The sequence below is a fragment of the Artemia sp. Qi Xiang Cuo genome, chromosome 17, assembly GCF_049724085.1.
Source record: "Artemia sp. Qi Xiang Cuo chromosome 17, ASM4972408v1, whole genome shotgun sequence".
In the NCBI taxonomy this organism is placed as follows: Eukaryota; Metazoa; Arthropoda; class Branchiopoda; order Anostraca; family Artemiidae; genus Artemia; species Artemia sp. Qi Xiang Cuo.
In genome coordinates, this window is record NC_142810.1 from 45,940,878 (window position 1) to 45,954,258 (window position 13,381).

The window sequence follows — 13,381 nt, forward strand, 5'->3', positions numbered from 1 at the left end:
GCTCTTCACTACCACTGGCTAGAAAATATCTTGTACTGGCTGCGACAGATTTTGCATCCTCTACACTATACGATTGGGGCTCTGGCAAGGATTTTAAAAAAAGTGCTTCGGAAAATCTTAGGTCCAGTGCGCAAAACCTTGGCGAGAGATTAAAACAGACTGGTAAAGGTTTAAAAACGTCAAGAAACAACACATCCATCATCAGTCTCTACTCAGGACGGAAACGTAAGACACCCTTATTGCCAAAGAAAAGAAGGAAAAAGCCGGCACGTAGTATAATCAGCAGCCCCAGGAAGAAAATTACTAGATCAAAACTAGAGTTCTTCTCCTATGATGTCATATCTACCGCATAAGGATTTTCAACCTTTAATCACCGCCTCATTGAATCTATTCAATGCCGAAAATGTTGATGTGAGTGTCATACATGAATACTATGAACAATTTAATCCACAACAACCCCTCTCCGACAATATCCACTTTCAAATTTATTCCAATGAAGACTATTTCGTAGATTTATCGTCCTCATTTATAGATTTACAAATGAAAGTCCGGAAATCCAATAATACAATACCAATTCGGGCCAATGGGATATCCTATGAAAATTGTAAACTGCATAATTTATTTCGTCAGATTAGTGTCTACATCAATGGCACGCTGGTGAGCACAAGCAACAATCTCTCCAACTATGTAAGCTCTTTGCAATTCATGCTGATGAAACCCAAGTCATACAAGGAATTGAGAGGCGCCTCCAATGGATATGAATATATTGCTAATACTGATAGTACAGATGCGCTTAAAAATGCTACAACTACTGACTTACATCTAGTCGGAAAAATATATCATGAAATATTAAATAGATCCCAATGGTTACCACCCCCTGTGCAAGTGGATCTAAAACTAACGCTTGCACCATCCAATTTCATATTGAGAAAGGAACTTGCTGGCAATCCCGATGTAAGTCTCTCCCTCACCTCAGCAATACTTCATATACGCAAACAGCAGGTCATGAGTTCTGTTGCTTTGGCTGTGGAAAAACTGAGAGCCAATGGCCACAATATTCAACTACTTTTTCCTCATACAATCACCAATCAACGTCATATTGCCGTGGACTCACGCACCTTCACCGATTCATCCTGTATCAATCGTGAAATTCCATCAAAAATAGCGTTGGCCTTTGTAAAAAACGCCAGTTCAACAGGATCATGGACTGAATGTCCACATAAATTCAAGATGTTTAGACTTTCATCTCTTGTCCACAAAGTAGACGGCATCACCCTCTAAAATATATCTTTTGATAGATACTATAGTACCTTGTATGAGTTGACCAAGCAAACCCTAGATCATGATTCGCAACTATTCGAAAATGGTATAACCGAAGATATGTTTGCTAAAATACATGGTATCATTGTACTGGATTTGTTGGGTACACAGGATATGAGTATAGTACGTACGGGGAGTGTGCGTTTAGAGTGTACATTTGCCGGCCCATTGGCTGAGAGTATTGCCCTAATCTCACTAAATCAATGTGACACATTTTGGTAAATCACTACCGAAAGCAGTGTTTTACTAGACTTGGCGCCATGAAAACTAATCAAATAATCAATGTATTTAATATGAACCCCTACATCTCCCAAGACAATTCCTATTGTCTACCCTCTGACTATCTTGGAAAAATTCAAAGTGGCAACAATACCTTAATTATTGTTGATAGCAGTCCGTCGACTGTGCTGATGGGTCATTGGCTGTGCATCTTTTAAACAATGAAGACGATTGAATTTTTTGATCCTCTTGGTCTACCCTATACATTCTACACACCCCACATCAGAAACTATATTGAGAGCAGTGGGAAAACCACTATTCAAAATCGAAAGAGGGTGCAGGATCTAACGACTAAAAGCTGTGGCTTCCATGCAATACTATATTTTGTTTTCCGTTGTCGTTACTATACTTACAAGCAGTTTCTCCACATTTATATTTACAATCCACGTCTGAATGACTTTCTAGTGGAAAATATCCTCTCAGACCTATATAGTATTGATTTCAGTGCCCTAAGAGTAAAGTGCTTAAAAAATTGTTTGTGAATTTGTTTATTAATAAAATGTATATATATACAACAATGTCTTTAAATCTTCACTTTAGATTTCTTCATCTTCGATGTATAGGCAACTGTCGTGAACCACTAATGCTGGTAAATCATTTGGATTCACAGTATATTGATCTTGATTGACTGCAAAGTCAGGGTCACATTTTCTACAGTACAATGTAACTTCACTCTTGTCATATCTCTTTGTATAGTCAATTATACTATTTGCATTCATATTATGAAATTCAAGAGTTTCAATCTGTCTATTTGAAGCAATATCACATACAGTGTTTTCAAGTGGTGAATCACATTCCGTCACAGCCAAATAAAAATCACTTTGCTTATAGTCGTAGTAGGCAGTGTCATCACATCGATGACGTAGAAACCAGATTGTCTTGTTACCCCAACAGTTGAATCGTAGACCAGATTCCTCTTCCCAGAATAATTTAAATCCGCGACGATACCATTCTCGTAGAAATAAAGTGAAATCACGTTTGGGGTTCTTTCCAATCATAGCGGGGTAAGTATTCTCCCACTGAACACATTTATCATAGTGACAATTGGAGCACAGGTGCCCTCTAGGATGAGAGTCACACACCTCCTCAAGACATGAATTACATCCTTTAATTTGTACTGCATAGCCTCTATGTAATTTACAAGGATTACATAATTTACACTTTTCACTATAGTCATCAATAATTGTACAAGTCTCACATTGATTCCAACTGCCACGAGTGTACATGCACAATGGACATATATAGAACATTTTTCGGTTTCCGATGTCAACTCACTCACAGCTAAAACGAAACTGATCCTCATCGTTCGATAAATTCAATGAAAGGGAAATGGGGGAGAGAGGAGTAACTCTGTGACGTTACCTCTTTCGAATGAAGGAGGAGCCATCTACATTGAATCCATTGGCATTATTTTCAAAAGTATATCCACAATATGATTCTGCTTTGTTTCAATTAATATATCAATAAATTGACTATAAGCATTTGAATCACATTTCGAAAGCTTCATACAATAGTCCAATAGAGGAGAATCCCTTCTCATTATATCGTCAAGAGCTCCCGGACAAGAGAATATCCTGCGTTCAATAGATAGCTTGAGGAAAACATCATCCAAAATCAAATTTTTTTCCAGAATCACTAGATTCTATCTAAGTCTCTTTTTCTCGAATTTATTTATATTTCAGTCCTTTCACTCAGAGCGATGACTCTATACTATCACTGAGTCGTTATGAAACACGTGATACTGTTTCCCGTTATTGGATCAATAAAATTCCCAATCGATTACGCAATCAGGTTCTCGGAAATCCACTCCCCCTTCAATTACGCAATCAAGTTCTCGGAAATTCACTTCCCCCTCGAGTCCTAGATCAATAACATTGTTCCCGTTAGAATTCAATGCGCATGTGCAACCTTCGTTCCGGAGTTATTACACATAGAAAAATCAAATAAATCGACCTTGGAAAAAGAGGTCATTGACCCCATTACGTAATCATTCTCCCTAGGGAGGCTATGCCCTTATTTGGAGTCCCGTCAGTATTCTATGCCCATATAAGGAGTCCCGTCACGAGTCGGACCCCCTCCTCTACTTATGCATTGTTTTTCTGAGCTTTCTAAGGTCAAGAATCCTTATCCCTTTTGATAAACGAATTATGACGTGGCTTTTAGCCTTTACATAAGGTGTATTCTGTTCATAAAGAAAAGACGCACAAAGATAACTCAAAGCAGCGCAATTTTCTGCATTTGGTATTCAAAAGCATCAATATTGCTGATAGGGAATCATGTTTCAAGAAATATGATTCTTAATATTTTCACTGACGAAAACGAAAAACAGCAAAATTACCCCTTTCCCTATATTTCCAAAAATACTCTTTTTTAATCATCATTTACAAAATATCTCTATCAACCTTCCCCCTTACTTCTTAGGAATTGGCATCCGTGCAAGCTTTCTAAGTATTTGCTTACAGTACTTCATATGTATATATCTTAGGGAATCAACTTCTAAAATTGGCAGAAGTTGTAACTCAATCCCTTTAAAACCGTTATTAGTAAATGGTTTGTACAATACCAACTTTCATATATATATATATATATATATATATATATATATATATATATATATATATATATATATATATATATATATATATATATATATATATATATATATATATATATATATAAAAAAAATATATATATATATATATATATATATATATATATATATATATATATATATATATATATATATATATATATATATATATATATATATATATAATATATATATATATATGAAAGTTGGTATTATACGAACCATTTACTAATAACAGTTTTAAGGGGGTTGAGTTACAACTTTTGCCGATTTTAGAAATTGATTCCCTAAATATATACATGTGAAGTACTTAGAAAGCTTGCAGCAAATACTTAGAAAGCAAATACTTAGAAAACTTGTACGGGTGCCAATTCCTAAGAAGTAAGGGGGAAGGTTGATAAAGGTATTTTGTAAATTAAGATTTAAAAAAAGTATTTTTGGAAATATAGGGAAAGGGGTAATTTTGCTGTTTTTCGTTTTCGTCAGTGAAAATATTAAGAATCATATTTCTTGAAACATGATTCCCTATCAGCAATATTGATGCTTTTGAATACCAAATGCAGAAAATAGCGTTGATTTGAGTCATCTTTGTGCGTCTTTTCTTTATGAACAGAATACACCTTATGTAAAGGCTAAAAGCCACGTCATAATTCGTTTATCAAAAGGGATAAGGATTCTTGACCTTAGAAAGCTCAGAAAAACAATGCATAAAGTGAATTTTGTTTTTTCATTAATTCATCAGGAGAAAGCCCATCCTCCTTAGACTTTGCATCCTCATTGTTGTTATTTATCAACAGAGACGATGGATTTTACCCAATTAGACGGACTTTTCCAAGGAACAAAATTACAGAAGTACAACAGAATATCCACATAGTAAATATATGCACCGATTTTTTTTCACAAGAAATCGGAATCATTTCGGGTTTTCAAATGCAATTCTACCTCCATTTGGAGTTGTCTGAGATATTGTCTTTAATTGTTATTAAATAAACTTTTAGTTTATATAATATAAACTTTTAGTTTTTTTTTCTTTTTTAGATGAAATGGGTTTTATTTTTAACTAATAATTACATCATACTTAACTGGCACTTGCCACATTTCTTTTAAATAAGATTATCAACTTAACGTAGAGATGGTAAGAAAGTATGACGTTGTATTAATCCACTATTGTGGCTTAATAAAACGTTTAATGAATTTACGAGATTTTTCTTTGTAAAGAATTAATTTGATGTTCAAACCGTGTTCAATTTTACACAATTATTCCACTTATTCCATAAGGTATTGTACATAAATGTAATAAGTTCTGTTGAACGTGGAGTTTGCCATCCCAGGATAACCTCACTAGTGCTTTCATATTCTGGGGATAACTGCGGCTGTCAAAAGGACACTTATTGATTTTTTTTTTTTTTACACTTTTTTACCCTTCGATGACATCAGAACACTTTAGTGTCGAAAAGGACCACTTTAGAAGAAAAGAAAAAACGTTCAAACCAATTCCTTGTTATGTTCATTTTTAATCTTATCGAGAAATAAGTGCTTGCATTCCACAGTTTTTATATTCCCACATAAGGGATTAATCCTCTTTTCATTTGCTTTAATTTTTAGCCGATTATTATTGCGCAGGTGGGCTCAAATCTCTCTTATTATAGATTTTTTTTTTCTTCTTTTTTTTTAGAACCGGATTTTTTTAGAAGAAAAGAAAAAACGATTTGCTTTGCTTTTATTTTTGAGAAGTATAAATCTTGTCTGACATGAATTCACTGAAGAGAAATGTTTTTGAAATAATATTTGAATTAATACAGCAATTTTCATTTTGCATTGTAAAATGTTTAGGCTGTGAATGGTGCTTTTGTAAACAATTACAAATTATACATTATTAATTATAATTATAATTGAATTAATACATTATTAATTTATTAATTAATTAAAATGTTCGAATGATTTAAAGTACCAAGGACAATGAAAATATAATCTGAGTGTTGGAATCGTTTAATTTTAATATTAAAGCATTAAAATTAAATTTTATTTAATTTTATTTAATTTTAATTTTGCTTTAATTTTAATTTAAAAAATTTAAATTTGCTTCAATTTCAATTCGACACCCCAAATAAACAGAATCTTTAGCTTCTTCAGTGTTCTCCTGTGCACGCAGAACAAAAGCTACTTCACTATTGTGACTCATACTGGGTCGGAATGTATGATATTATGATTACAGGATTTCATTGAGTACAGCTACAGATATGATGAAAACACAGCATCATAGAGAAGGGAACGCTTATTGAATAGCAATAGTTTAAAAGGACTGCTTGTGTCACATTTTCTTCGTTTTGATATGCTTCATTATGTAGTAGCTGCCCTCGGAGTCCTAAGGTATTTCAACAGAACCATCTGTTTGTTCGGATTTGAACCTTACATCACTTGGGGGGCTTTGAAGAGATTTGAAACTCTTTCCTAATAACAAAAATCGGCGTCAGCTGGCAGCACACCCCCTTTTTCTCTAAAAATCAGCTATTCACCTCCGAAAAGAAAACGGACACGGCGTCTATTAGCACAAACAAACATCTCGGGTTACCGTTCAATAGCAAAAATTACAAAATCCTGCACCTCCAATCTTGTTTTAGTTGATTGGTATTATCAGTAAAGAGCCATGTGCCATCAATGTATTGTTTTTCCCCGACCATTTCATATGGAAAGGTTGACCTTACAAACTGGGAGGGGGACTCATTTGATTAAAATTGTAAGTTCTAATACCCTCTGTAAGAGTCTAAAAAGAATAGAAGGCAACAAATCCCCTCTCTCTGTCCTTTTTTCTACCCCTCCATTTGATGTCTAAGGGAAATTTTGATGTAGCATTTCCATTTAGAATAGTCGAAGGTTCCGATAAAATACCTCTGGGGATAAGATGGCCGTCACTACCCTGGTACCAGGTTCGTAAATATTGCATATTTCCAGTTATTTACTCGATGGTTTTTTATAAAGAAAAGTGGGTTTGCTTCATACCCGTTCGAAAATTTCAGGGATTGTTCTCAGGTCAGATAACCCCACCTTTTTTTATGATAGAGAGAGGGGGAGGTTATGGGGTCTAAAACGGACCAAGAATTTTTTGGTCCTGATCATTCCATCCGTAAATCCTTGGACAAAGAGGACCCTAATGTACGAGAAATGTCTTGGGCTTGGCAATTCTATAAAAAAAGGAACCGAAATGGCAGCAAAACTGTTTGCTGGAAAAATTTTGATTCCTCCACAACCGGACTCAACAAAGCATCAGAAGGCGGCCAGAATACTCTCATGGTCCCTTAGTGTGGCATGGGGGGATATTGAAAACTATGAAGGCTGTATTTGAGAGGCCAAGAGGTCTTTTAAGCACCAAAACTGAATAGAGGGTAACCTACCTTCTTTCCATGCCCTTTTCAGCTACCTGCCCCCTCCTTCCTAACCCTTGCCATATTGGATGGACATTTTAAGATTAGCAACGAAGCTAGGGACATTAGTGAAAATGATTTATGTTTAATAGAGAGGAAAAGAGGCTTGTACAAGAATTACCTGAGTAATAGATAAAATTGCCGAGGATCTGGAAGATGCACCTTGACTGCATACTAGTAAAATATTGTACTGGCATGTTAATAAATTGAGAGAGAGTACTCAATCTGGACTTGTCTCTCTTAAGATAGGAATTGGGTCATAATTGGTGACGGGTGGATTGGTGATGACAAGGTCCGGGTGCTGATAGTATCTTAAATATGGTGCCTATGAGGTTCGAAATAAGTTACTAAGGGTTATGAATAGTATTTTTAAAGTAGGGGCTTTAGAAAAACCATAATTAAACCCTTGTATAACAAAGGTGATAAGATTGAATGTGGTAATTACAGAGGCATTAGCCTGGTTTCTGTCGGTAGCAAATTACTTAGAATAAAGATACTTTCTAGACTTTGAGATGCTGTTGACGAATATTAAGAAAAGAACATTAAGTGAAGTTTTAAGAGAAGAGTATTGTGGTTGTAGGAGGGGTAGAGGATGTGTCGGCCATATTTTCACTCTTAGATTTATAATTGAGAAGTACCTGAGTCATCAAACACCTTTAGTCCTCAGTTTTATAGATTATTAAATAAAAAAACAAGTATTTTTTTAACTGAAAGTAAGGAGCGACATTAAAACTTAAAACGAACAGAAATTATTCCGTATATGAAAGGGGCTATTCCCTCCGCAATACCTCGCTCTTTACGCTAAAGTTTGAATCTGTCAAACAACTTTATTTTTTAAAACAATAAAAAAGTTTAGCGTAAAGAGCGAGGTATTGAGGAGAGGAAAGCCTCTTTCATATACGGAATGATTTCTGTTCGTTTTAAGTTTTAATGTCGCTCCTTACTTTCAGTTAAAAAAACTTTTTTTTCGCAGACAAAATCAAAATATTAACTTCTAGCAAACACCGTACTCCGTAAACGGTTTCAAATTAAACTTTGAACGAGTTAATTTGAAATGTTAATAATTAATAATTAACATTAAATAATTAATTATATTTATAGATAAATTAAATATTAATAAATAAAAAGAAAAGATTAATAATTTTAAGATTATACTTTAATATGAGATTAAAAAACTTTTCTCATTTTAAAACATAAGAATTACAAAAATAGCTCCGAATAGAGACTCCAACCGTCATTTTAACTCATGAACCCTTTTATGTGCTAGAGTTATGTATTTGACACGTATGCAGTAGAACAAAAGGAGTATTAAAACAAAATTCTTAACTCGACGTGTTAACTACTTAATTGTACTTAACGTAGCATGTTTGAGAACCCAACTCTCATGTTAACGCGTTTACTTGTAAGAGTCTTGTAGTTGACAGATTTAATAGAACAAGAAGAATATTATAACACAATTCAAAAGTGAAATCATTAATTTCTAAATATGGAGTGCGTTAAATGAAGGTAAGCACGGTGTATATTAAATCAGTTAAATCATTAAAGCTAAAATTTTCACCGAAGGCGAAAATGTCGGCAGAAATTTTGCAAAATTGCCCGAAATTTATCAAAATCCTTTATTTCTGCAGAAAAATCGGCATAAATCAGGTAGCGATTCGGTAAAATTTAGGAAGATCGCCCCCCCCTCCAACGAAATGAATCTCGGGATGCCCCTGCAAGCATGATCATTAATATACTACTATGTTGTTACTATATCATCTGATCTGTGTTATTACAACGTAATGTCCATCTTCCTCTATGCTAGCTAATACCGGAAGCTAAAGGTCCATCCGGAGAAACGTGTCCCAGATTTTGAAAACATGTGCGTTAGAAGAGTCCTGAACATATCGTGGCAGGAAAGAGTCACTAACGTTGAAATTCACCGAGAAACCGATTGGCCATTGCTTACTGACATTCTAAAACGATGGATTGACTCCCAAATACAGCGTAAGAGTGACGCAACGAGGGAAGGCGTAAACAAGGTCAGCCAAGACACATCTCATGACGGCTGTAGGGACCTCAGAAATAAGAATCAAAGTGAGAGGACGTTATAACCGCAGCTCAGCTCTGAGATGTCTGGCGATGTTTTGTGTACGCCCTATGTGCCATTACAGGCTCTGAGGGATCTAAGTTAAGGTCTGCGTTATTACACAACCCCTATTATGCATCTAATAATAATCATTACTATGGCTCCACACATTCAAAATAGCAATGCTGTCGTGACAATATGAATAACAGAAACACTAATACTAACATGGACAGTGACAGGTAATGTCATAGACAGCGATAGAGTAGTGACAGGTAATAATGATGGCAATGCCTAAATTCTTTACCAACAATAAGTAAACAAATAAACAGGGAGGTCAATTCGTTCAGAGTTTTGCTGCTCGAAAAGATTATGATATTATACCAATAAAATATTTAAACAAAATTCTTAAGAAAATCACCAGCAAGGAGGAAAATTTCCCTTAATAGCATATCTAGGGCGTGTTCTTAAATAAGTACCAAATCTATTAAAACAGAAGATTATATGTATTAAGATGGTAATGATGACAAAACATAAAATGTGTTTGCCATTTGGATCTATTTTCCCTTACTAAACTAAAATACAAGTTAAATAGTTACGCCAGCAAACCGAAAATGAAGAAGGAAAATAATAAAAGGTAAACATGTATGTTCCGTCTTTTACTATCCTTTCTTTTTATTATTAATTAAAGACACTTCTAAAGTTTCCTAACTTTAGCCCATTCCATATGAAGTGTCTCTGGAAAAAAATAAAAATAATAGGGATTTAGGAATTAGGGATGGATTACTAGGGACATTACTATCCATGCTCCAAGCAAATACGTGAACACCGTGCAATCAGGAAATTTTTAAGCATATTAATAAATAATAAATATGCTTAATAAAATAAACCGAATAAATACCAATATAAATAATAAATAAACAATAAAACCAAATCCTGCAAACAAATCCTGTTTTTATGTTTTTTTCGCATTTTCTTTTATAGACTTGAATCAAATTTACTTCTGATCTAAGTATTTTTCTTACTGATTATTTAGTTCACCTCATTTCCAATTGTTCAATTTTATTTTTTCTTCAAAGTTAAAAAAAACTTCTTTGCTTTTGACTTTCGCCTACAAGTTAGTTTTTAAAGATTGGTGTAGGCGTTAAGAAAAAAATAACTCCGATGAATAAACATTATTTGTCAAAGATACTAATGACAAGGTTTACAAATCTCTTTTCAAATAAGAGTCTTGTTCTGGAAGGTATACTTTCCGCTAGAAATTCCGCTAGAAATTGTTTTTAGTCAACCCTCGGTATGAGTGCAGCAAAAGAACTTTCTTCTTAGGGGATAAGGAGAAAAAGTGTTTTGATCAATTACTTTTGAGGGTTCTTTTCGAGGGGTGGGGGTAATGGATTCCATAGGGAGTGCTACCCCCTTACCCTATCCGCCCATGGTCCTCGACTGAGCAAACCATGAGATAAGTACCACAACTGATTACAACGTAAATTTTAGTGTATCTGATGTAAACATATTCGGGATAAGATTTGCAAAATTGAATTCGAGATAAATTTTTTGACAACGTATAATTTTTATGTATTCACTTATATTTTTCGGTATAATTTTTTTTTAATTCGGTACAATTTTCTTTTTAATTCAGTATAGTTTCTTTTAATTTGGTATAATTTTTATATAATTTTGGTATAATTTTTTTTTTAATTCGGTATAATTTTTATATAGTTTCGGTACAATTTTTATTTTCGTAGCTGGACCCTTAATTTTTTGAACTAATTAATTTCATAGATAAGAACCTTGTAAGGGCCCTTCCTAAAGTAAGGCTCAAACACTTATATTAAGGCGAGATGCACTGAGCCAGACAAAAGTTTTCGATAAATTTTTTGACAACGCATAATTTGTATGTATTCGCTTATATTTTTCGGTATACATTTTTTTTTTAATTCGGTATAATTTTTATATAATTTCAGTACAATTTTTTTTCGTAGCTGGACCCTTAATTTTTTGAACTATAATTTCATACATAAGAACCTTGTAAGGGCCCTTCCTAAAGTAAGGCTCAAACACTTATATTAAGGCGAGATGCACTGAGCCAGACAAATGTTTTCTATAGTTGACACACTAGATTATAATGTTTCAATTCTGGCGTAAGATTTTTGACTTTGAAACATTTGTGACAGCAATATCGGCAGGTTGTTGCTGCCGTGGCTCACCGTCTGCTTGAGCAGGAACTAATCCTCGAAGAACAATCTAAAAATTATCAAATTTAAAAAATGGCAATATATAGAAATATCAAATGAGAAATGTAGTCTAAAGACAAGAAGCAAAACTTCTAAAACGAGCATAAATGAATCAAATTATGAAATAAGTTAAAAAGTACCTGTTGAGATAAGTGGAAAATAGAGAAAATGACAAATAGCATAATGTTGCTAGAGGTTGCTGCACAAAAGGCTCGATTTTGAATCCGTTGGAGTGGAGCGATACGACTTTTTGGTACACCAGCGAGAGAGGACATGCATATTCCATGACAGGTCTGAAGTACAAAATGAATATTGGAAAAAAGACTCGTCAGGGAGGAGACTCTTGCATCTTAGGATAACTCCTAGCTTCTTGGAGCAAGAGGATCTAATTTTACTGACATGCCCAGTCCATGAAAGATCCGAAGAGAAGTTAACTCCAAGTAGGCTAGTTCATCAACTCGTGTTATTGCCTTTCATTTGAAGAAAAAATCAGGATGAGCCCTCATATTACGCGCCTTAGAAATTAGTAGCTCTTTCGTTTTTGATGCGTTAAAACTGACAAGCCACGCATCTGTCCCCTTCTCAATTCTTTCGAGGTCAGCCTGAAGCTCCTTGTGGGGTTCGCTGGGATCTTCGTCCTTAGCAATTGATGTTTAGTTGTCGTGTCATCAGCAAAGGGATTGAGTTTCTTCACAATTTTAGTACCCTAGATTGTTTATAAACATCAAGAAAAGAATTGGCCCAAGAATACTTCCTTGGGTTACTCCTGATAAGACTGGGTGTTCCTTTGATATGAAGTCAGCAAGGACAACCTGCAATGAACGTTGACGAAGAAAGTCAGCAAGCATCTCAAATAGTCGACCATCAGCTCTATAGGCTTTCAGTTTACAAAGAAGTTCCTTGTGCCATACGTATCAAAGGTTTTTGTAATGTCAAAGTAGAGAAGGCGAGTATCGTGCCCCTGAAAAGGAGCTCAACCTACTCTTGATACTGTGCAACCCGACAGTCTAATGTAGATTGTTTTCTGCAAAAACCGGATTGCGTGTCAGCCAACAACAGATGTGACTCGAGGTATTGGTAAATGGTCTTATTAATGACGATTTAATAAAGTTTACCTACACAGAACAGCAGACTTATTGGACGATACGATCCTACATTAGTAAGTTCGGACCCTCCCTTTGGGACAGGGAACAAATGAGCAATTTTCCAGGTTTTCAGGAATGATCCCGCTGCAAAGCATTTTCTATACAAAGAGGCGAGAGGACCTAGCAAGTTCAGGGGCACATCTTTTGAGGATGAGATTGGGAATCGTGTGAGGTCCTGAAGCTTCGGTGACATCTTCATGGCTTTGCGGCCTGAGCACTTTACTAGTAATTATATTAACGCTGGTGATTTTCGAATCTGTTCGTGGTGGAAAGGGGGGAGGGGAGACTCCGGCGTCATCAAGTTGGGAGACCTTTGAAGAGGCCCG